At 38.1% G+C, this 24,608-nt stretch overlaps 1 protein-coding gene and 1 non-coding gene across 3 annotated transcripts in view; one reads left to right on the top strand and one right to left on the bottom strand.

The window, feature by feature from the left end:
- KLF8 (KLF transcription factor 8) overlaps positions 1–24,608 on the bottom strand; it is a 345,448-nt gene that overhangs the window by 245,812 nt on the left and 75,028 nt on the right. The gene's annotated exons all lie outside the window — the stretch shown is intronic.
- TRNAE-UUC (transfer RNA glutamic acid (anticodon UUC)) lies at positions 24,338–24,410 on the top strand. The gene has a single exon. It is a non-coding gene; the product is annotated as a tRNA-Glu (tRNA).

Genomic DNA, 24,608 nt, shown 5'->3' with positions numbered 1-24,608 from the left:
TGCATCTCTCCTTGTTTTACATTTTCTTTTTCTTTTGTTCATATTGGTGCATTTGTTTTATGCTTTCTTTGACTTTTTAAACTTTGCTTTCTTCATTTTGATTTGCTATCTATCATTTTTAATTTTTGATTGTTTATGGTGTTTGTTTTCATTTACAGGTTGCATTATTGGTGTGATTGCACTCTTCTATTTGTTTCCTCGTCTCTTTTTTTCTTTTTCCAAGTGTTTCTTTGTGTGTTTTTGTCTGTTTATGTTTGCTTTTACCATTTGTCTTGGGGTTTTGTATGCCTGTTTTTTGTTTATTTTTTTCCCCTTCTGTAATGTGCTGTGTAAAGAATCTACCTGCAGTGTGGGAGACCTGAGTTCGATTCCTGGGTTGGGAAGATCTCCTGGAGAAGGGAGTGTATACCCACTCCAGTATTCTGGCCTAGAGAATTCCATGGACTCTATAGTCTATGGGGTTGCAAAGAGTCGGACATGACTGAGCAACTTTCACTTTCAATGTGCTGTGTGGCTTGCAGTCTTGGTGCTCCATCCAAGGGTCTGTCCTGAACTTCTGATGTGAGAGACCTGAGTCTAGGACATTGGACCATGAGAGAAATCCCAACCCAATGGAATATTAATTGGTGAGAACTCTCCCAAAGGCCTCCATCTCAGCACTAAGACTTGACTTCACCCAGTGGCCAGCAGGCTTCAGTATTGGACACTAGAGGCTAAATAGGGAGCAAAACAGGAACACATCCCCACCCATTAGAAGACAGGTTGTCTAAAGCCATACTTAGCTCAAAGGCACACCAAAACCACTGGACATGGTACTGCCCATCAGAGACAAAATACAGCTGCACCCACAAGAACACAGACACCAGACCCCCTCCACCAGAAAGCTTACACAAGGCACTGGTCCAAACCTACACACTGGGAGCAAACTCTGCAAGTAAGATGAATTATGACCCTGCAGCCTGTGGAAAGGAGACCCCAAGCAGAGTAAGTTAAACAAAATAAGAAGACAGAGAACCATGCAGCTAATGAAGGAGTACGGTGACAACTCACAAGACCAAACAAACAAAGACAAAATAGGCAGTCAACCTGAAAAACAATTCAAGGTAATGATAGTAAAGCTGATTCAAAATCTTAGAAACAGAATGGAGGCACAGATAAATAAAATGGAGGCATTGATCAAGAAGATACATAAATGTTTAACAATGACCAAAAAGAACTAAAGAACAGACCATCAGCAATGAACAACACAATAATTGAAATTAAAAAAAAAAAATTCTAAATGTGATGTTGGAGAAGACTCTTGCAAGTCCTTGGACAGCAAGATCAAACCAATCAATCCTATCAACCCTGAATATTCATTGGAAGGACTGATGCTGAAGCTCTAATATTATGACTGCCTGATATGAAGAGCTGACTCATTAGAAGACCCTGATGCTGGGAAAGATTGAAGGCAGGAGGAGAAGTGGGTGACAGAGGATGGGATGGTTTGATGGCATCATCAACTCAATGGACATGAGTTTGAGAAGACTCCAAGAGATAATGAGGAACAGGGAACCCTGTTGTGCCACAGTCTTTGGGGTCATAAAGAGTTGTACATGACTGAGCAACTGAACAACAACACTGAAGAAATCAAAGAGGAAATTTTTAAAAATGCCTAGAAACAAATGACAAAGAAAACATGACAACCCAAAACCTATAGAATGCAGCAAAAGCACTGCTAAGAGGTAAGTTTAAGCAATAAAAGCCTACATCTAGAAACAAGGAAACCATCAAATAAACAACCTAAACTTACACCTAAAACAAATAGAAAAAGAAGATTTAAAAAAAAAATTAGTAGAGGGAAATAACTCATAAAGATCAGAACAGAAATAAAATAGAAATGAATAAAAAAGGAAAGGTCAAGAAAATGAAAAGCTGCTTCTTTGAGAAGATAAACAAAATTGACAAACCAGTGGCTAGATTTATCAAAAAAAAAAAATAAGGGAGAAGATTCAAATCCATAAAATTAGACATTGAAAACAAGTTACAGTGCACAATGCAGGAAAAAGAAAAAAAAAAAAAAAAAAACGATCAGGGCTTCTCTGGTGGCTCAATGGTAAAGACTCTGCCTGCGAATGCAGAAGAAACAGGTTCAGTCCTTCGTCCAAGAAAATCCCACGTGCCATGGAGCAACTAAGTCTATTTACAAGAACTATTGAGCCTGTGCTCTACAGCTGGGAAACACAACTACTGAAACCACTGAACTACTGAAGCCCATGTGCCCTCGAGCCAGTGTTCCACAATAAGAGAAGCCAGCACAATGAGAAGCTCAAACACTGCAAATAAACTTGCCCTTGCTCATCTCAACTACAGAAAAGCTTGAACAAACCAGCAAAGCCAAAAATAAATAAAGTTATCTTAAGAAAGAAATAAAAGGGTCATAAGAGATTATTACAAGCACTTACATGCCAATAAAAGAAATGTACAAATATCTAGAAAAATACAACCTCCCAAGACTGAACCAAGAAAAAATTGAAAATATGAACAGACAAATCACATGAACTGAAACTTTGATCGAAAACCTTCCAACCAACAAAAGCCCAGGGCCAGATGGCTTCAAAGGCAATTTCTATGAAAAGTTCAGAGAAGATCTAATGCCTACCCAGCTTAAACTGCTCAAAAAATTGCAGAGGGAGGAAAACTTCCAAACTCATTCTATTAAACTACCATCAACCTATATCAAAACCAGACAAAAATATCACACAAAAAAGAAGTTCATAGGCCAATATCACTGATGAACACAGGTGCAAAAATCCTCAACAAAATTCTTGCAAACAGAATTCAAGAACACATTAAAAAGATTATACACTATGCTCAGGTGGCATTTATCCCAGAGATATAATTATTTTTCAGTATATGCAAATCAATCAATGTGATATACCATATTAACAAACTGAAAGACAAAACCAATAAGATCATCTCAATAGATGCAGAAAAAGCTTTTGATAAAATTCAATACCCATTTATGATTAAAATTCTCCAGAAAATTGACAGAGAAGGAAATTACCTCATTATAGTAAAGGCCATACATGAGAAATCCACAGCAAACATGATCTTAAATGGTGAAGAACTGAAAGTTTTTCCTCTGATAAGGATAAATATAAGGGTCCCCACTGTCTCCACTATTATTCAATAGTTTGGAAGTCCTAGCCATGGCAATCAGAGAAGAAAAGAAATAAAAGGAATCCAGATTAGAAAAAAAGTAAAATTCTCACTGTTTGTAGATGACATGTTACTATACATAAAAAACCCTAAAAATGCCACCAGAAAATTACTAGAGCTTATCAGTGATTTGGAAGTCAAAGGATACAAAATTAATACACAAAAATCCCTTGCATTCTTACACACTAACAATGAAAAGTAGAAAGAAAAGCTAAGGAAACCATCCCATTCACCATTGCAAGAAAAAAAAAAAAAAAAAAAAACAAGGAATAAATCTACCAAAAGAGACAGAGGACCTGTACACACAGAACTATAAGACACTGATGAAAGTAATCAAAGATGACACAAACAGTTGGAGAGATATACCATGTTCGTGGATTGGAAAAATCAATATTGTGAAAATGAATATACTATCAAATCTAATCTATAGATTCAATGCAATCCCGATCAAACTACCAATAGCATTTTTCACAGAACTCAAACAAACAAACAAACAAAAAAAGGAAAACTCAACAGTGACCACAGGACTGGAAAAGGTCAGTTTTCATTTCAATCAAAAAGAAAGGCAAAGGCAAAGTCAAAGAATGTTCAAACTACTGCACAATTGCACTCATCTCACATGCTAGCAAAGTAATGCTCAAAATCTCCAAGCCAGGCTTCAACAGCACATGAACCGTGAAATTCCACGCATTCAAGCTGTATTTAGAAAAGGCAGAGGAATCAGAGATCAAATTGTCAACATCCGTTGGATCATAGAAAAAGCAAGAGAGTTTCAGAAATTCATCTACTTCTGCTTTATTGACTATACCAAAGCCTACGACTGTGTGGATCACAACATACTGTGGAAAATTCTTAAAGAGATGGAAATACCAGACCACCTCACCTGCCTCCTGAGAAATCAAGGATATGCAGGTCAAAAAGCAACAGTCAGACCTTACATGGAACAGACTGGTTTCAAATTGGGAAAGGAGTACGTCAAGGCTGTATATGGTCACACTGCTTATTCAACTTATATGAAGAGTACATCATGCCAAATGTCAGGCTGGATGAAACACAAGCTGGAATCAAGATTCCCAGGAGAAATATCAATAACCTCAGATATGCTGATGATGCCATCCTTTTGGCAGCAAGTGAAGAAGAACTAAAGAGCTTCAAGATGAAAGTGAAAGAGGAGAGTGAAAAACTTGGCTTAAAGCTCAACATTCAGAAAACTAAGATCACGGCATCTGGTCCCATCACTTCATGGCAAATAGATGGGAAAACTGTGGGAACAGTAACAGACTTTATTTTCTTGTGCTCCAAAATCACTGTGGATGGTGACTGCAATCATGAAATTAAAAGACACTTGCTCCTTGGAAGAAAAGCTATGACCAACGTAGACAGTATATTAAAAAGCAGAGACATCACTTTGCCAACAAAGATTCACCTAGTCAAAGCTATGGTTTTTCCAGTGGTCATGTATGGATGTGAGAGTTGGAATATAAAGAAGGCTGAGTGCCAAAGAATAGATGTTTTTGAACTGTGGTGTTGGAGAAGACTCTTGAGAGCCCCTTGGACTGCAAGGAGATCAAACCAGTCCATCCTAAAAGAAATCAGTCCTGAATATTCATTGGAAGGACTGATGCTGAAGCTGAAACTCCAATCCTTTGGCCACCTGATGTGAAGAACTGACTCACTGGAAAAGATCCTGATGCTGGGAAAGTTTGAAGGCAGCAGGAGAAGGGGATAACAGAGGATGAGATGGTTGGATGGCATCAGTGACTCAATGAGCTTGAGTTTGAGCAAGCTTCAGGCATTGGTGATGGACAGGGAAGCCTAGCGTGCTGCAGTCCATGAGGGTGCAAAGAGTTGGACTTGACTGATTGAACTGAGAACTAAAAATTTAACAATTTGTATGGAAATACAAAAGACCTCAAATAGACAAAGCAATGTTGAAAACAAAATACGGAGCTGGAGGAATCAACCTTCCTGACTTCAGACTATACTACAAATCTACAGTCATCAAAACAGAAATTTAGACAAATGGAACAAGACAGAAGGCCCGGAGATAAACCCATGCACACATAGGCAATATATGTATATTCCTATGTATATTCATAGGAAGCAAGAATATACAATGGAGAAAAGGCAGCCTCTTCAACAAGTGCTGCTGGAGAACCGGATAGATACATGTAAATGAATGAAATTAGAACACTTCATAACACCATACACAAAACAAACTCAAAGTGGATTAAAGACCTAAATGTAAGGCCAGGAACTATAAAATTCTTAGAAGAAATCATAGTCAGAACACTCTTTGATGTAAATCACAGCAAGATACTTCTTGGCCCACCTTCTAAAGTAATCAAATAAAAACAAAAAGAAACAATTGGCCCTAATTAAACTTAAAAGATTTTGTGCAGCAAAAGAACCTATAAACAAAATGAAAAAAGAACCCACAGAATGATAGAAAAAAATAGAAATGAAGTTATTGACAAAGGATTAATCTCCAAAATATACAAGCAGCTAATGCAACTCAGAAAAAACAAACAATCCAATTAATAAATGGGTGGAAAACCTAACCAGTATTCTTTCTCCAAAGAAGACATACCAATGGCCAACAAAGACATGGAAAGATGCTCAACATCGCTCATTATTAGAGAAATTCAGATCAAAACTACAATGAAGTATCACCTCAAACCAGTCAGAACGGCCATCATCAAAAAAATCTACAAACAGTAAATGTTGGAGAGAATGTGGAAAAAGAGAACCGTCTTGCATTCTTGGTGAGAATGTTAATTAACACATCTACTATGGAGAACAGTATGTAGAGTCCTTAAAAAATTATGAATAAAACTACCATATGACGCCCCACTCCAGTCCTCTTTCCTGGAAAATCCCATGGACGGAGGAGCCTGGTGGGCTGCAGTCCATGGGGTCGCTAAGAGTCAGACACGACTGAGCGACTTCACTTTCACTTTTCACTTTCATGCATTGGAGGAGGAAATGGCAACCCACTCCAGTGTTCTTGCCTGGAGAATCCCAGGGACTGGGGAGCCTGGTGGGCTGCCATCTACAGGGTCCCACAGAGTCGGACATGACCAAAGCGACTTAGCAGCAGCAGCATGACATAGTGATCCCACTACTGGGCATATACCCTGAGAAAACAATAATTCAAAAAGACACGTGTATCCCAATGTTCATAATAGCACTATTTACAATAGACAAGACATGGAAGCAACCTAGGTGTCGATTGAAAGATGAATGGATAAAGAAGTTGTGGTACAAATATACAATGAAATAGTACATGGTCATAAAAAGGAAAAAAAAAGATGAGTCTGTTAAACTGAGGTAGATGAACCTAGAGCCTGTTATACAGAGTGAAGTAAGTCAGAAATAGAAGAACAAATATTGTATATTAACACATATATGGAATCTAGAAAAACAGTACTGATGAACCTATTTACAGAGAAGAAATGGAAACACAGACATAGAGAATGGTCTGGTGGACACAGCAGGGGAAGGAGTTGTTTTATTCAGTCTTCCTTGACTCTTTTGCAAACCCATGGACTGTAGCCCGCCAGGCTCCTCTGTCCATGAGATTTCCCAGGCAAGAATACTGGAATGGGTTTGTCATTTCTTCCTCTAGAGGATCTTCCTGACCCAGGGATCAAACCCACATCTCCTGTGTCTCCTGTAATGGCAGGCAGATACTTTACCACTTAGCCACCTGGGAAGCCCAGGGGAAGGAGAGGGTAGGACAAATTGAGAAAGTAGTATTGACATATATACACTATCATATGTAAAATAAATAACTAGCAGGAAGCTGTTGTAAAACACAGGGAGCTAAACCTGGCACTCTGTGATGACCTAGAAGGGTGGAATGAGGTGAGAGGGAGGCTCACAAGGGAGTGGATATATTCATACTTAATTTTAATTTGCATTGTTGTATGACAGAAACCAACAAGTATACACGCACACACACACACATATATATACACACATATATATAATTATGACTGATTTCTGTTCAGGTATGGCAGAGACCACAACACTCTAAACCAATTATCCTCCAATAAAAAAGAAAATACAAAAAAAGAAATTTCATATATTAATGCATATATATGGGATATATAAAAATGATACTAATGAACCTATATGCAGGGCAGGATTAGAGACTCAGACATAGAGAACCAACTTGTGGCCACAGGAAGGGAAGGAGAGTGTGGGATGAATTGAGAGTAGCATTGACATATATACACTACCATGTGTAAAACAGATACTAGCAGGAAACCACTATGTAACACAGAGTTGAGCCTAATGCTCTATGATGACCTAGAGGAGTGGGATGGGGAGTGGGAGGGAGGCTTATGAGGGAGTGGATATATTTGTACTTAATTCTGATTTGCATCATTGTTCAGCAAAAACCAACACAACATTGTAAAGCAATTATCCTCCAATTATAAATTTTTAAAAAAGTCACATTTCAGCAGAGGCAAGTAAGAGATAAGGTATAGGGAGATCTGGGGGATAATGTTTTAAGCAAAGGGAACAGTCAATGCAAGTTCCCTGAAGTGAGCATATGTCTGGCACATTCTAGGAACAGTGAAGGGGGCAGTGTGGCTACAGTGTAGACAGCAAAGGGATGAATGGCAGGAGATGAGGTCAGAAAGTTAGCAGAGGGCCCAAATGCATAAGACCTTGGAGACCATGGTAAAACCTTTGATTTTTACACTTCCTGATATGGAAAACCATTAGAGAGTTTTGAGGAGAGAAGAAACAATACCTGACACATGTTTTTAAAAGGATCACTTTAGATCAGTGGCTAGCAAAGAGACCACTAAGTCAGCTAGTGCTTTAATCCAGGTGAGATGATGTTAACTTGTACCAAGGAAACAGTGATAAAAATATTGAGATTAGAATCTGAAGGCAAAAATGTGGTCTTTTGTTGATAGGATATAAAGTACTAGAGAGAATTCCAGCAGATTACTTCAAGTTTCAGGGCTTCAGCAAATTAAAAGATATTATTATCATTACCTGACATAGACAAGACTTCAGACTAAGCAGGTTTAGTGATGAGAGAATGAGAGTTAAGTTTTGGATGTATTAAATTTGAGATGCCTAACATATCCAAGTAAAGATATGAAGTAGATTGTTACATACGAGTTATGATTTCAGGTTTTAGCTGAGGCATGGTTTTAGCTGGGTACAAAATTTAGGAATCATTGGCATATGGATCAGATGTGAAGTCATGGAACTGGCTGAAAGTACCTAAATGCTGAGTGTATATAGACTTCTGAAGTCTGAGCCTTGGGGCACTCCAAAATTTAAAGTTGGGTAAGATAAGGAAGATTCCAAAAAGGAGACACCGAAATGCTAGGAGGATAACCAGGACAGCATAGAAACCTGGAAGTCATATGAAGGAAAGTGTTTACAGGAGGTATGGTTAAAGCTATCATTTCCTGCAGATAATTTTGAGTAACATGAGGACTGAGAATTTACTATTGGATTTAATAATTTGGAGGTTATTGGTGGTCTTGACAAGAACATTTTCAGGGGAGTGGTGGGGGTAAAATCCTATAGATACACATGATAAACAAAAGAATAGTTTAATGATTAATTTTATAGGTATTATCAAAAATTATGTGCCTACTAAAGAAGGTACAACACAAGGCATAAAATGAAGTGAGCTTTGAAGGATAAACACAAGCTTGCCTGGAAAATAAAGAGGAGGGACAGTTTAGATGTAGCGTGAAGCAAGGACACAGAAGTGCTGACTTGCCCAATGTGTTCAAGGCAGAATAAACAATCAATTTTAGCTGAAAATATAAGGTTCATGAGAGGTTAAGATTTTTTGCCATGGACATTTTGCTTACATATGCAGCATGAAGGAAAGGTTTCAGATGAGACCTTTTTTTGTTATTTGCACTATCATTAGTTAATAGTGAAGGCATCATCACATAATATTTATTAAGTGTGAACTGGAGCTTGATATTATCTTCAAACTATAAGTAGGCATTTATGTTGCATCAATTTCCCACTAGTTAAGAGGAATTAATGTAATAGATGCAATTTCAATATATGTATGAATAGTTTTATTCTACCAGATGTCACAATTGATATCATAAATTTGCAAAAGTAAAAACTGTGATACACAAAAAATTAACAAAAATAATAGAGCTTTAAAATACACACATATTATATATATACACACACACACACACACACACACACACACACACACACATATATATGGATATTTAGTACCTGATAAATGTGGTGGCATTTAAAATTAAATTTTAAAAAATGGATTCTTTAATAAATGCCACTTGATCTGTTTGGGAACAACAAAGTTAAATTCTTACCTAATACAGCATAATCAACCCTCCACCTCCACACACACACACAAAGGGGGAAATGCAAATAGGTAATTCACAGAAAAATATAGATAGCTTGTAGCTTAATCTAAATTAATTGTCATGCAAACACAAATTAAAGAGTAATGAGAGGTTTTTAATCTATCAGATTGGAAAGTTTTAAAAATACTCTGAATCGGCAAGAGTATAAAGAATCAGGTAATTTTATGCAGTTGGTGGTTATAAAAATTGGTATAGCATTTTAATTAAGATTTCAAATTTGAACAGCATTTTATCCAGGAATGTTAGGTCCAGCAATCTAGCCTACAAATGTGCAAAGACAGAGTAACAAACATGTCCATATCATCATCATCATCATCACATCACTTATTGAGCATTACTGTGGGCCAGAAACTGTTTTAAGAATTTTTATTTATACCACTCATTTAATGTCCACAATAAATATGAGTCAGGTAACTAGAGTTGACCCTTGAACAACACGTGTTTGACTTTCTCAAGTCCACTTACATGTGGATTTTTTTTTTATAAATGTATTTATTTTAATTGGAGGCTAATTACTTTACAATATTGTATTGGTTTTGCCATACATCAACATGAATCCGCCACAGGTAATCACATGTTCCCCATCCTGAACCCCCTCCCACCTCCCTCCCCGTACCATCCTTCTGGGTCATCCCAGTGCACCAGCCCCAAGCATCCTGTATCATGCATCGAACCTGGACTGGCGATTCATTTCATATATGATATTACACATGTTTCAATGCCATTCTCCCAAATCATCCCATGCTCTCCCTCTCCCACAGAGTCCAAAAGACTGTTCTATACATCTGTGTCTATCGTTACCATCATTCTAAATTCCATATATATGCGTTAGTATACTGTATTGGTGTTTTTCTTTCTGGCTTACTTCACTCTGTATAATAGGCTCCAGTTTCATCCACCTCATTAGAACTGATTCAAATGTATTCTTTTTAATGGTGGAGTAATACTCCATTGTGTATATGTACCACAGCTTTCTTATCCATTCATCTGCTGATGGACATCTAGGTTGCTTCCGTGTCCTGGCTATTCAGAATCCTTTTCCACCATGGATCTGCAGAAGCTTCTGCTGCTGGATTATTGTAAAGGTGCTAGCTAAAGCAACTCATTAAACAGAAAGGAACAGACTTCATTCCTGGGAAAGGAGAGAGTAACTAGACCAGAAGGAAGGCTCCTATTGGAATGTTCCATTTATAGAAGGTTAGGGAAGTCAGAAACTGATTGATGATGATGATTAATAGAAAATATGGAAGTAACATAAGGAAATAGGAAAAGGAGTACATCAAGGCTGTATATTGTCACCCTGCTTATTTAACTTCTATGCAGAGTACATCATGAGAAATGCTGGGCTGGAAGAAGCACAAGCTGGAATCAAGAATGCTGGGAGAAATATCAATAACCTTAGATATGCAGATGACACCACCCTTATGGCAGAAAGTGAAGAACTAAAGAACCTCTTGATGAAAGTGAAAGAGGAGAGTTAAAAAGTTGGCTTAAAGCTCAACATTCAGAAAACTAAGATCATGGCATCCAGTCCCATCACTTCATGGGAAATAGATGGGGAAACAGTGAAAACAGTGGCTGACTTTATTTTTCTGGGCTCCAAAATCACTGAAGATGGTGATTGCAGCCAGGAAATTAAAAGATGCTTACTCTTTGGAAGGAAAGTTATGACCAACCTAGACAGCATACTAAAAAGCAGAGACATTACTTTGTCAACAAAGGTCCGTCTAGTCAAGGCTATGGTTCTTCCTGTGGTCATGTATGGATGTGAGAGTTGGACCATAAAGAAAGCTGAGCACTGAAGAATTGATGCTTTTTAACTATGGTGTTGGAGAAGACTCTTGAGAGTCCCTTGGACTGCAAGGAGATCCAACCAGTCCATCCTAACGGGATCAGTCCTGGGTGTTCAGTGGAAGGACTGATGTTGAAGCTGAAACTCCAATACTTTGGCCACTTGATGTGAAGAGCTGACTCATTTGAAAAGACCCTGATGCTGGGAAAGATTGAGGGCAGGAGGAGAAGGGGATGACAGAGGATTAGATGGTTGGATGGCATCACCGACTCGATGGACATGGGTTTGGGTGGACTCCGGGAGTTGGTGATGGACAGAGAGGCCTGGTGTGCTGCAGTTCATGGGGTCACAAAGAGTCAGACATGACTGAGCGACTGAACTAACTGAACTGAACATCAGGAAATGACATTACTAAGAGACCCCTCAGACGTGTGTGGAATCTGCTCAAACTTGAGGCAGAGAAACTAGTCTTATAATAATTGTCCTAGTTCAGGCATAAGAACCTAGAGGAACTGGAAAGGACAAATATGACAGAGATTTTAAAAGACACATTTTGATTTTACAACTAATTAGACTTAAGCAACATCGGAAAGAATCATTTTTACTGTCCAGCTCTACCAGTGGCAGTCCATTTAACCTACTCCAAAGAGTGATCTAGCATAAGAAGATTTTTAAAACCCATACAACTAGTAATTTATTTCTCTTCTTCCTCATACACTGCCTTGCATACAACTGTCACTCAATTCATATTTGTTCAATAAAGGGTGTTTGAGAAGTTCACAACACTTCACAATATGACACTATCTAATTTTGTCTCAGCTGTATTCCATAGCAGCTACACAGTGGATATAGGTTTTACTTTGCTTTGTTCATCTGATCTGACTTGTTCTAACAAAACCTAAACTAAATGAGTAATACAACAAGCCTAATTTTGATCCTATTTGGTATATATTACCAGTGGTTATAATTTTGGCTTGTAGATAGGTGCAAAGACTTTGGAACTGGCTGTGAAATAAACAAACAGATAAATGCTAAGCCACTGATTTAAAGATAAACCACTTTATATTATGTCAAATATGGAAATACTGCATTTTCTTCTTTCATCTACTGGGGTTGAGATTCAGGTGACAAACGGTCTCTTGGGGGCAAGCAAGGGTAGTCAGGAAATAAATAATAATTTCCTTGCAAAAGCTGTGGAGAAAGGATGTCCTGAAAACTTTACCCATATCTAGTGAACTGCACTATTTTTTTATATATATATCATTTTTATTGTTGCTTACAAAATTGTGTTAACTTCTACTGCACAGTTCAGGCACACACATATATGGATTCCCTCATTTTGGATTTCCCTCTCATTTAGGATACCACAATGTCTCATTTAGCAAAGTAGAGCTCCCTGTGCTATACAGTATGTTCCCCTCAGTTGTCTATTTTATGCATAGTATCAATAGTGTATACATGTCAATCCCAATCTCCCAATTTCTCCCACCCCACCCCTTTCCCTTGTTATCCATACATTTGTTCTCTACATCTGTGTTTCTAGTTTTGCTTCACAAATAAGGTCATCTATACTATTTTTCTGGATTCCACATATATGCAGGAATATATGATATTTATTAGCATATGATATTTATTTTACTCTTTCTGACTTACTCTATATGACAATCTCTATGTCCATCCATGTCTCTACAAATGACCAAACTTCGTTCCATTTTATGGTTGAGTAATATTCCATTCAATATATGTGACATGAGTTTTTTCTATTTGGAGAATAATTGATTTACAATGTGATTTCTGCTATATAAGGAGAATAATCCATAATTATCCATATATCCTCTCTTTCTTAAGCCTCTCTCCCACCCCCATCCCACCTCTCTAGGTTGTCACAGAGTGCCAAGGTGAGCTCCCTGTGTTATACAGCAGCTTCCCACTAGCTATCTACTTTATACATGGTAGTGTATATATGTCAATGCTACTCTCTCATTTCTTCCCACCCTCTCATTCCCCTACGGTGTCCACAAGTCTATTATTTATATATCTGTGTCTCTATTCCTGCCCTGAAAACAGGTTCATCATTACAGTTTTTCTAGGTCCATATGTATGCATTGCTGCTGCTGCTAAGTCGCTTCAGTCATGTCCGACTCTGTGCGGCCCCAGAGACAGCAGCCCACCAGGCTCCCCCGTCCCTGGGATTCTCCAGGCAAGAACACTGGAGTGGGTTGCCATTTCTTTCTCCAATGCATGAAAGTGAAAAGTGAAAAGTGAAAGTGAAGTCGCTCAGTTGTGTCTGACTCCTAGATGTATATATTAATATATGAAATTTAGTTGTCTCTTTCTGGTATACTTCACTCTGTGTAACAGGTTCTAGGTTCATCGACCTCAGTTCAACTGACTCACATTCATTCCCTTTATGGCTGAGTAATATTCCATTGTGTATTATGTACTACAACTTCTTTATCCATTCATTTGTCAATGGACATCTAGGTTTGCTTCCACGTCCTGGCTATTGTAAATAGTGCTGCTATGAACATCGGGGTACACATGCCTTTTTGAATTACTGTTTTCTCAGGGTGTATGTCCAGTATTGGGATTTCTGGGTCATATGGTAGTTGTATTCCTAGTTTTTTAAGGAATCTATACTCTTATCCATAATGGCTGTGTCAATTAACATCCCCACCAACATTGTGACACATGTTCTTTACCCATTCCTCTGTTGAAGAACATTTAGATTGCTTCCATGCCCTGGCTATTGTAAGTAGTGCTTTTATGAACATTGGGGTGCATATGTTGTTTTGAATAATGGTTTTCTCTAGGTATATACCCAGTAGTGATATTGCAGGGTTATATGATAGTACTATTTTTAGTTTTTTAAGGAAACTTCACACTGTTTTCCCTAGTGGCTTTATCAATTTAAATTCCCACCAACAGTTTAAGAGGGTTCCTTTTTCTCCATACAGTCTCAACCAGTTATTGTTTGTAGATTTTTTTGATGATGACCATTCTGACCAGCATTTCTCTATTAGTGATGTTGAGTATCTTTTCATGTTTGTTGCCCATCTGTACATCTTCCTCAGAGAAATGTCTATGTAGGTCTTTCATGTGTTTAAAATTTTTATATATTGAGCTGCATGAGCTGTTTGTATATTTTAGAGACTAATCCTTTGTCATTTGATTTGTTGGCAAATGTTTCTCCCATTTGGAGGGTTGTTTTTTCTTCTTATTTATGGTTTCCTTTGCTGTGCAAAAGTGTTTATACTTAATTGGGTCCTATATGTTTATTTTTGTTTTTATTTTTATTAATCTAGGAGGGAGACAAAAAAGATCATGCTTTGATTTATATCAAACTGTGTTCTGCCTATGCTTTTCTGTAAGAGTTTGATAGTGTCTCACCTTGCATATATGTCTTTAACCCATTTTGAGTTTTTGTGTGTGTGTTTACATGGTATTAGGAAGTGTTCTAAATTCATTATCTTACATGTGAGTGCATGCATGCTAAGTCACTTCAGTCATGATCACCTTTTTGTGATCCTGTGTACTGTAGCCCACCAAGGTCCTCTGTCCATGAGATTTCCCAGGAAAGAATACTGGAGTGGGTTGGCATTTTTTTTTCTCCAGATCTTCCCAACTCAGGGACCCATGTCTCCTATGTCTCCTGAACTAGCAGGTAAGTTCTTTAACACCAGTGCCACATGTAGCTGTCAAGTTTTCCAGTTTTCCAAGCACCACTTATTAAAGAGGCTGTATTTGCTCTATTCTATATTCTGGCCTCCTTGTCATATTTTAGGTGATCATGGGTGCATGAGTTTAATCTTGGGGCTTTGTATCCTATTACTTTGATCTACATTTATGTTTTTGTGACAGTATCATACTGTCTTGATTACTATAGCTTTGTAGTATAGTCTGAAGTCAATAAGTCTGATTCCTCCAGCTCCACATTTCTCTCTCAAGATTGCTTTTGCTATTCAGAGTCTTTTGTGTTTCCATGAACTATAAATTTCTTTTTTCATTCTAGTTCTGTAAAAAAAAAATGCCATTGGTAATTTGATAGGGATTGAACTGAGTCTGTACATTGCTTGGGTGAGTATAGTCATTTTCACAATATTGATTCTTCCAATCCAAGAAGATAATATATATCTCCATTTGTTTGTGCTATTTTTTATTTAATTTTGTTTTTATTCTTCAATCTGTTTTTATGTTGTATCACATTGATTGATTTGTGTATATTGAAGAATCTTTGCATCCCTGGGATAAATCCCACTTGATCATGATGTATGATCCTTTTAGTGTGTTGTTGGATTCAGGTTGCTAGTATTTTGTTGAGAATTTTTGTCTATGTTCACCAGTACTACTGGCCTGTAATTTTCTTTTTTGTGTGTGATATCTTTGTCTGATTTTGATATCAGGGTGATGGTGGCCTTGTACAATGAATTTGGGTGTATTCCATCATCTGCAATATTTTGCCAGAGTTTAAGATGGATAGGTGTTAGCTTTTCTCTGAAGGTTTGATAGAATTCACCAGTGAAGCCATCTGGTCCTGGACTTCTGTATTTTGGGGAGATTTTTAACCACATTTCAATTTCATTAGTTATGATTGTTCTGTTCATATTTTCTATTTCTTCTGGTTCAGTCATGAAAGGTTGTATTTGTCTTACAAGTTGTCCATTTTTTCCAGGTTTTCCATTTTATTGGCATATAAAATGCCTTGAATGTAGTCTCTTATGATCCTTTGTATTTCTGTGGTGCAAGTTTTATCTTCTACTTTTTTATTTCTAATTTTATTGATTTCAGCCCTCTCCTGTATTTTTTGATGAGTCTGGCTAAAGATTTATCAATTTTTTTTAATTTTCTCAAAGAGCTAGCTTTTAGTTTCATTGAATTTTTCAATTGTTTTTATTTATTTCTGCTCTTATCTTTATAATTTCTTTTCTTCTAATAACTTTGGGTTTTGTTTATTGTTGTTTCCCTAGTTGCTTCAATATAAGATTAGGTGTTTGTTGGATATTTTTCTTGTTTCTTTAGTAAGGGTTGCATTGCTATACATTTCCCTCTTATAAATGCTTTTGCTTCATCCCATAAATTTTGGGTCATTATGTTTTCACTATCACTTGTTTCTGGTATTTTTAAACTTTTCTCTTTAACTTCTTCAGTGATTTCTTGTTTATTTTGTAGCTTACTGGTTAGCTACTGAGAGGGAAATGGCAACCCACTCCAGTACTCTTGTCTGGAAAACCCCATGGATGGAGAAGCCTGGTGGGCTACAGTCCATGGAGTCGCAAAGAGTCAGAAAAGACTGAGTGACTTCACTTTCACTGAGAGGGTAACAGGCAGGAAGCCCAGGGGTCCCCAAGTGGAGGAAATGGACTGTAATTTTCAGACGTTTTTTCCCTCTCTTGTAAGTGGCAGAAGGAAACAAACTACAAATGTCAGACTTTTTTTCCCCCTTCTCTATACAAAATTAAAAGGTTTCTTTTAAAATTCTGGTTCCACCTGAACTTAACTTTTCTCAAACCTTGAGCTAACCAATGCATTTTTCTTATGGAAATGTTTTTCTTAAGCTATATTAATGAACTGTGTATTTGCCTTACAATCTGCCTTTCTTCAAGTCAGACTGAGACCTGGGAACTGATAATGGTTCAACAAACCAGTATGTTTTATTCTTGGAAATGGTCTTTTAAGCTATGTTAATGAATCTATATATTTGCTTGGAAATCTGCCTTTCTTCAAGATTCATATCAATTGTTTTATGGCCTGGGGATGACTCACCTTGTGGCAATGCTATCTCAAAATGCTTGTTGTGGGTGAGGGGCCTGGTGTAACTCTCTCAGTTTTGGAGCATTTCCTTTCTCTAATTAGCAGTTTGCTAATAGGTATATAACTCCTTGCTATAAACTAGCAAGGGAGCACTCTTTCTGTCCCCTTCTGATGTCTATGTGCTTTGCCATGTTAGGGAAATTTTCAACTATAATCTCTTGAAATATTTTCTTATGCCCTTTCTCTTTCTCTTCTTCTTGGACCCCTATAATTCCAATTTGGTACATTTAGTGTCCCAGATTTCTCTGCAACTGTCCTCAATTCTTTTCATTCTTTTTCTTTATTCTGCTCCTCAACATTTATTTCCACCATTCTGTATTTCAGCTCACCTTTTCTTTTTTTTTTCTTTTGCCTCAGTTATTTAGCTGTTGATTCCATCTAGCATTTTTTTATTTCAGTTAATCATGTTGTTCATTACTGATTGTTCATTCTTTAGTTCTTCTAGGTCCTTGTTAATTATTTCTTGAATCTTCTTGATCCATGCCTCCATTCTATTTCCAAGATCTTGGAGCATGTGTACTATGATTTCTCTGAATTTTTTTAAGGTAGATTGCCTATTTCCTCTTTATGTATTTGGTCTTGGGCGTTTTTTAGCTTGCTCCTTCATCTGCACCATATTTTTATGTCGTCTCATTTCGTCTGACCTACTGTGTTTAGGGTCTTTGTTCTCACAGGCTGCAGACTTGTATTTCCTCTTGCCTCTGCTGTCTGCCCCCTGGTAAGTGAGGATGGCATGTGTAGACTTCTTGGTGGAAGGGCCTTGTGCCTGCACTCTGGTGAGTAGATTTGAATGTTTACACTCTGTAGGTCAAGGCCTCATCAGGTGGGGTGTCTTGGGATATCTGTGAGCTAAGTATGATTTCAGGCAACCCGTTTACTGATGGGTAGATTTGTGTTATTCTCTTGACTGGCATGACATTTCTAGCACTGAAGCCTGCTGGAAGTTGCACTGGGCTGGGTCTTTTGATATGGGTACCTCCATGAACATGCATGCCTATTAATATTCCCTGGACCCAGAAATTCTCTGGTGGTCCAACATCTTGGACTCTATGCTCCCAACCTGGAGGCCCAGGTTCAACTCTTCAGCAGAGCCTACAGCCAACAATGCAAGACCCTAAAGCCAACAGAGTGCAGACTGATAAAAAAGGAAGAAAAGGAAAGAAATAACAGAAAAATTTAAAATAAAAAAAGAAAACAGAACCCAAGACATACCAAAAACAACAGCAGATAAAAAAAGTAACAACAAACACACACACATAAAATAGGAAAAAAACAGACAAAACAATAACAAAATAATTCTGAGAATAGTTAATAAGGACTAAACTAACAAAGAATGAAAAATAAAAACAAAGCAAACAAACAATAAAAAGAGTAAAGCAAAAAAAAAAAAAACATAAAGTAGATACAGAAAAACAATGAAAACAAAATAAAATAACAAAGGACAAAAGCAGGGAAAAAAGCCACAAAGCAACAAGAAGAATATAAAACACAGTGCAACAAAAAGTTAAAGTAAAAAATTATATATAATATATACATATATAAAGTAAAAATAAAAGATAAAAACCAATAAAAGCAATAACAAAAACAATGAGTAAAATGAAACACACACACAAAAACAAAGGTAGTAATATTTCCCTGGAGCCTCTTCTGTCAATGTTCTTGCTCCCACAGTGAGCCAGAGCCAAACCCCACATCCTAAGTAGGCTTTCAAATACCTCTAGATAGTTCTCTGTATCTGCTGTGGACACTGTGGAGCCAGCTCAGACTCTGACCTTGCCCAATTCTCACATGTACTTGCCCCCTGTGTCCAGTGCTGTGAAGGCTAAACAGGTCTCAATTGTTGAAACAGTTGTCGCCTATTCATGTGTTCCAGAGACGCAGGATTTATCCAGCTTACATGGGGATTGAGTCCACAGCTTGTGCAGCTGCACAGAAAGATATCTGTTCCTCTTCCTTAGTTGCACTGCTCCTGGGGCTCAGGTTTGGTTTTGACCCAACCCCTTTGTGTGCCTCACTCTCAAGCATCTGTTCCCTGCCCAGATGAGAGGGAATGAATAGATGTTTGAGGCACCATTTATTTATTTATATTGGGGCACTGGTACTGTGGCCACAATTGGATTGTCTGTAAGTTGTCTGTGGCAGCAGGACCAACAAGAAGTTGGAACAGACTGTGGCACACTCCCTCTGTCGAGGAAGCAGAAGCTGGAGTATGGGAAGATGATGGCCGTACTCCCTGTGCACCTCTCAGTAATGATGCCTCGCTTTTCAGGCAGACCATGCTTTGTCTAGGGGGCATTCCCAGATGCAAATCTCCTCACTCCAGTCCCCTCTGCTGTATCCACCCAACCAACAGTGTTTCTCTCCCAGGATCCATTCTCTCAACCCCGAGCTTTAGCACTCAGCCCTCACCAGCATTGGAGGGCTCTTGTCCGAGGCAGGGGTGCCCACCACTGATTCCCAAGGGGGTTTTGGGATGGGCAGTGCTCAGGCCCTTGGAGCCCATGCTGGCCAACAGAGGAGACCTCCACCTAACAAGGAAGTGGACCCGCTCAGGTGGGAGCTCCTCCCAATGCCCATGGAGACCAAAGAAGCCAGCAGTTGGGGAAAGGGGTTATAATGTTAGGTTCTCCTCTTGCATGCCTCTCAACAATGACAACTTGCTTTTAGGTATCTTAGGCTTTTTCTCCAAATGTTCCCAGTTGTGGAGCTCCTTACTCCTATCTCTTCAGGCTGCCTTTTCACAATCAACAGTTGTCTCCTCCCTGGGTCCCTGTTCCAAACCCACTTTCCAACCCAGCCCTGTTTTGCAAAGACAATTCATGATTCAGGCTGGAATGTGCAGAGTTGTGGTAGAGTGCACTAAGGTTTAACTGCAATAATGTTTTCTATTATTCTGTTCCTTACCCAAAGTAGAAGATATGCTGACCTGAGGAACATAATCCAGGTCTGAAGGACATAATTCAAATAATTTCTAAAATCATCACTAGCTCCTCTGATCTATCAGGGATCCTTCCTCAGTGAATGGAACTTTGCACGTTTTATATACTCATCCTATTCACTCTATTTTTTGACTGGGTTGAGAAAAGACAAGTCCCTTGACAAAGATGAGTAAAAATCCCCCTTCCATACCATGTATGCACAATACCCTAGTTTCAAGAAAAATGTATTCATTCTCTTTATACATAGCTGCTGCTATATTTCACATCTCTGTGTGGATCACAATAAACTGTGGAAAATTCTGAAAGAGATAGGAATACCAGACCACCTGATCTGCCTCTTGAGAAATTTGTATGCAGGTCAGGAAGCAACAGTTGGAACTGGACATAGAACAACAGACTGGTTCCAAATAGGAAAAGGAGTATGTCAAGGCTGTATATTGTCACCCTGTTTATTTAACTTATATGCAGAGTACATCATGAGAAACGCTGGACTGGAAGAAACACAAACTGGAATCAAGATTGCCAGGAGAAATATCAATAACCTCAGATATGCAGATGACACCACCCTTATGGCAGAAAGTGAAGAGGAAATAAAAAGTCTCTTGATGAAAGTGGAAGTGGAGAGTGAAAAAGTTGGCTTAAAGCTCAATATTCAGAAAACGAAGATCATGGCATCCAGTCCCATCACTTCATGGGAAATAGATGGGGAAACAGTGGAAACAGTGTCAGACTTTATTTTTCTGGGCTCCAAAATCACTACAGATGGTGACTGCAGCCATGAAATTAAAAGACGCTTACTCCTTGGAAGGAAGGTTATGACCAACCTAGATAGCATATTCAAAAGCAGAGACATTACTTGGCCAACAAAGGTTCGTCTAGTCAAGGCTATGGTTTTTCCAGTAGTCATGTATGGATATGAGAGTTGGACTGTGAAGAAGGCTGAGCGCTGAAGAATTGATGCTTTTGAACTGTGGTGTTGGATAAGACTCTTGAGAGTCCCTTGCACGGCAAGGAGATCCAACCAGTCCATTCTGAAGGAGATCAGCCCTGGGATTTCTTTGGAGGGAATGATGCTAAAGCTGAAACTCCAGTACTTTGGCTACCTCATGCGAAGAGTTGACTCATTGGAAAAGACTCTGATGCTGGGAGGAAATGGGGGCAGCAGGAGAAGGGGACGACAGAGGATGAGATGGCTGGATGGCATCACTGACTCGATGGACGTGAGTCTCAGTGAACTCCGGGAGTTGGTGATGGACGGGGAGGCCTGGCGTGCTGCAATTCATGGGGTCGCAAAGAGTCGGACATGACTGAGCAACTGACCTGATCTGATCTGATGTCATTTTACTTGCTTTTTTCTTTAGTTAGAATGTCTTCTCAACATTTCCCTCCTATCACCACCTTTTACTCCTCTTTCGCTTGTTGAATATTCATCCTTCAGATTCAGCTCAAATTCTACGTCTAGCATTACCTTCCTCATGAAGACTTTCTTGCCATCCATCACACATTTGAGCTCCATCCTCTAAACTACCACAGCACCTGGTAAAGATCATTATTATAGTACCTAGCATTATAATAGGAATTGTGCATTTATATTACTTCTTTGAACTCCTCCAGGCTAGAGCTAATGTGTTGTATGTAGCCCTGGTGCTTGATACAGTGTTTGTAACATAGTAGGCACTGAGCTAGTTGTTCATTTATTCAGTACTGGGAGTTAGTGTAAAGAACAGTGTCCCTTATGAAGGTTATTAAATACTAGTCGGAATGAAAGGACAATAAACAGTATAGAATATGTCAGATAAAATCAGAGAGGGTAGTAGGGATGGGGGTACTCACGAGGGTGTTATTTTTTTTATATAAACCTGTCTGGGGAGGTAACATTTTAACAGAAGACTGAAAAAAGCAGCAGGTTAGTCACGTGGATATTGCAGGGAAGAGGATTCCCAGCAGAAGGAATGGCAAATTCAAAGTTTTTATAGCTTAAACACAGTGAATGGAGATAGGGGATAGGAGATGGGGTCAGAGAGGGAGCAGGTACAAAATCGTGCACTTTCTTGTATGCCAAGGTAAGTACTTTGGCTTTCAGTTTGATGGGATGCCATTGGAGAGATTTGAGCATGGAACTGACCTGATATGCCTTTGGTTATAATAGGATCACTCTTGCTGATGTATTAGGAATACATTTTTAGGGACAGATAAAGAATAGAGGGTGCTACTAGGGGAGAGATGGTGGTAGCACAGACCAGTTTGGTATGCTGGAGTTGGTGAAAAGTGGTGGGATTTAGGAGATTCTCTTTTATAAGATTATAGCTAACAGCATGTGCTCTATTTATCAAATACAGAATATAATGATGACTCTAAGGTCTTTGGCCTGATAAACTGAAAGGAGGCACAATTTACTGAAAAAGAGAAGGCTGAAAGAAGCAGGTTGATTACAGCCATGGGAACACTGAGTTGTGCTTTGGCTGGGTTAATAATGGGACAAAGTAAGATGAATAGATGAAGGAGAGGAAGATGAACAGTTTTCCTGAGATAAATTAAGGCTACCTGACTTTGGTGTTTTGAGGTACTGTTCTTCACAAAACCAAAGTCAGTAACAACAGTTTCAAAAGTCACTAAAATTTATTTAATAAAAAATAAGTGCTAGGCACTGTGGGTACTTTATATGTATGCTCTTATTTAATATTTCTCCGAATGCTAGAAATTACAAATTATTTTTCCCTTTCTGCAGATGATACAGCTAAAGTTCAGAGACTTAGACACACTCCAAAATCATCACGGATTTCTACTATACATTATCTTTGTCCATGAACAGATTTGAACCACTCCTGTTATAGTATATATTTTGTCCAGTTTTGCAATTGGATAAATGAAGATCTTAGAGGCAGAGAGTACTTAAGTATTTCAGACAGAAATATACCACAATCCGGAGATATGTCCTCTCATATAAAAAATACTAACAGAAATAAAAAACAGGAGGAAAGCTAGAAAATTCACAAATACATAGAAATTAAATGACACGCTCCTGAAAAATCAAAGAAGAAATCAAAAGGAAAATAAAAAATAAAAAAAGAAATACAACATATCAGAACTTATGGGGTGCAGCAAAGGCAGTTTTAAGAAGAAAGTTTATGACTATAAACATACACATTTAAGAGCAAAGAAATATCTCAAACAGCCTAACATTACACCTCAAGGAACTAGAAAAACTAGGCCCAAAGTTAGCAGAAGTAAAGAAATAATAAAGATCAGAGCAGATGTAAAGGGAAGAGAGAATAATAACACAATAGAGAAGATTAAAAAAAGCAAGAACTGGTTCTTTGGAAAGGTAAAGGAAATGACTAATCTTTAGCTATACTAACCAAGAAATAAAAAAGATAAATTAAATTTTAAAAATTACAAGTGAAAGAAGTGGCATTACCACTGGTACCAGAGATACCAAGACTATAAAAAATGATGCACCAACTTATTGGACATCCTAACTAGAGGAAGTAGATTCCTATAATAATATAATCTATCAAGTGTGAATCATGAAAAAATAGAAAATATGAACAGACTAATAACAAGTAAGAAAACTGAATCATTAATAAAAAATCTCCCAAATAAGGCAAGGTCAGGACTAGGTGGGTTTATTGGTGAATTCGACCAAATATTTAAAGAAGAATTACCAATCCTCCTCTACTCCTCCAAAAAAAATTGAAGAGGAGGGGATACTCTCAAATTCATGTTAGGAAATCAGCTTTACCCTGACTCAAAAGCAGATAAGGACACTATAAGAAAGCCATAGGCCAATATCACTAATGAATATGGATGCAAAAATTCTCAACAAGATACTAAGACAACTAATTCAACAGCACATTAAAAGAGCATATACCATGTTCGAGGGGCTTCCCTGGTAGCTCAAACGGTAAAGTGTCTGCCTGCAATTCGGGAGACCTGGGTTCGATCCCTGGGTCGGGAAGATCCCCTGGAGAAGGAAATGGGAATCCACTCCAGTACTCTTGCCTGGAAAATTCCATGGATGGAGGAGCCTGGTAGGCTACAGTTCATGGGATCACAAAGAGTCAGACACGACTGAGCAACTTCACTGATACCATGTTCAAGCGGGATTTATCCCAAGGATATAAAAATGATTCCACATATGCCAATCAATTATGTGGCACACTATAGTAAAAGAACAAATGATAGCAGGAATTAATTCCTTGATGGTCTAGTAGTTAGGACTCTACACTTTCACTGCTGAGGGCCCAGGTTCAATCCCTGGTCAAGGAACTAAGATCCTGAAAGCCATACAGTGTGGCCAAAAAAAAAAAAAAAGAGAGAATAAAGGAAAAATTCACATTATCAGCTCAACAGATAAAGAAAAAATATTTAATAAATACAGTGCTCTTTCATAGTAAGTTTCGTAGAAGAAACTTACTTCAACATAATAAAGGCTCCATAGGACCAGCCCACAGATGACATCATACT

This window comes from Bos javanicus, chromosome X (genome assembly GCF_032452875.1).
Source record: "Bos javanicus breed banteng chromosome X, ARS-OSU_banteng_1.0, whole genome shotgun sequence".
NCBI classification, from domain to species: domain Eukaryota; kingdom Metazoa; phylum Chordata; class Mammalia; order Artiodactyla; family Bovidae; genus Bos; species Bos javanicus.
Note: the sequence above shows the minus strand (reverse complement) of the source record. Positions and strands in the feature narration are given on the sequence as shown.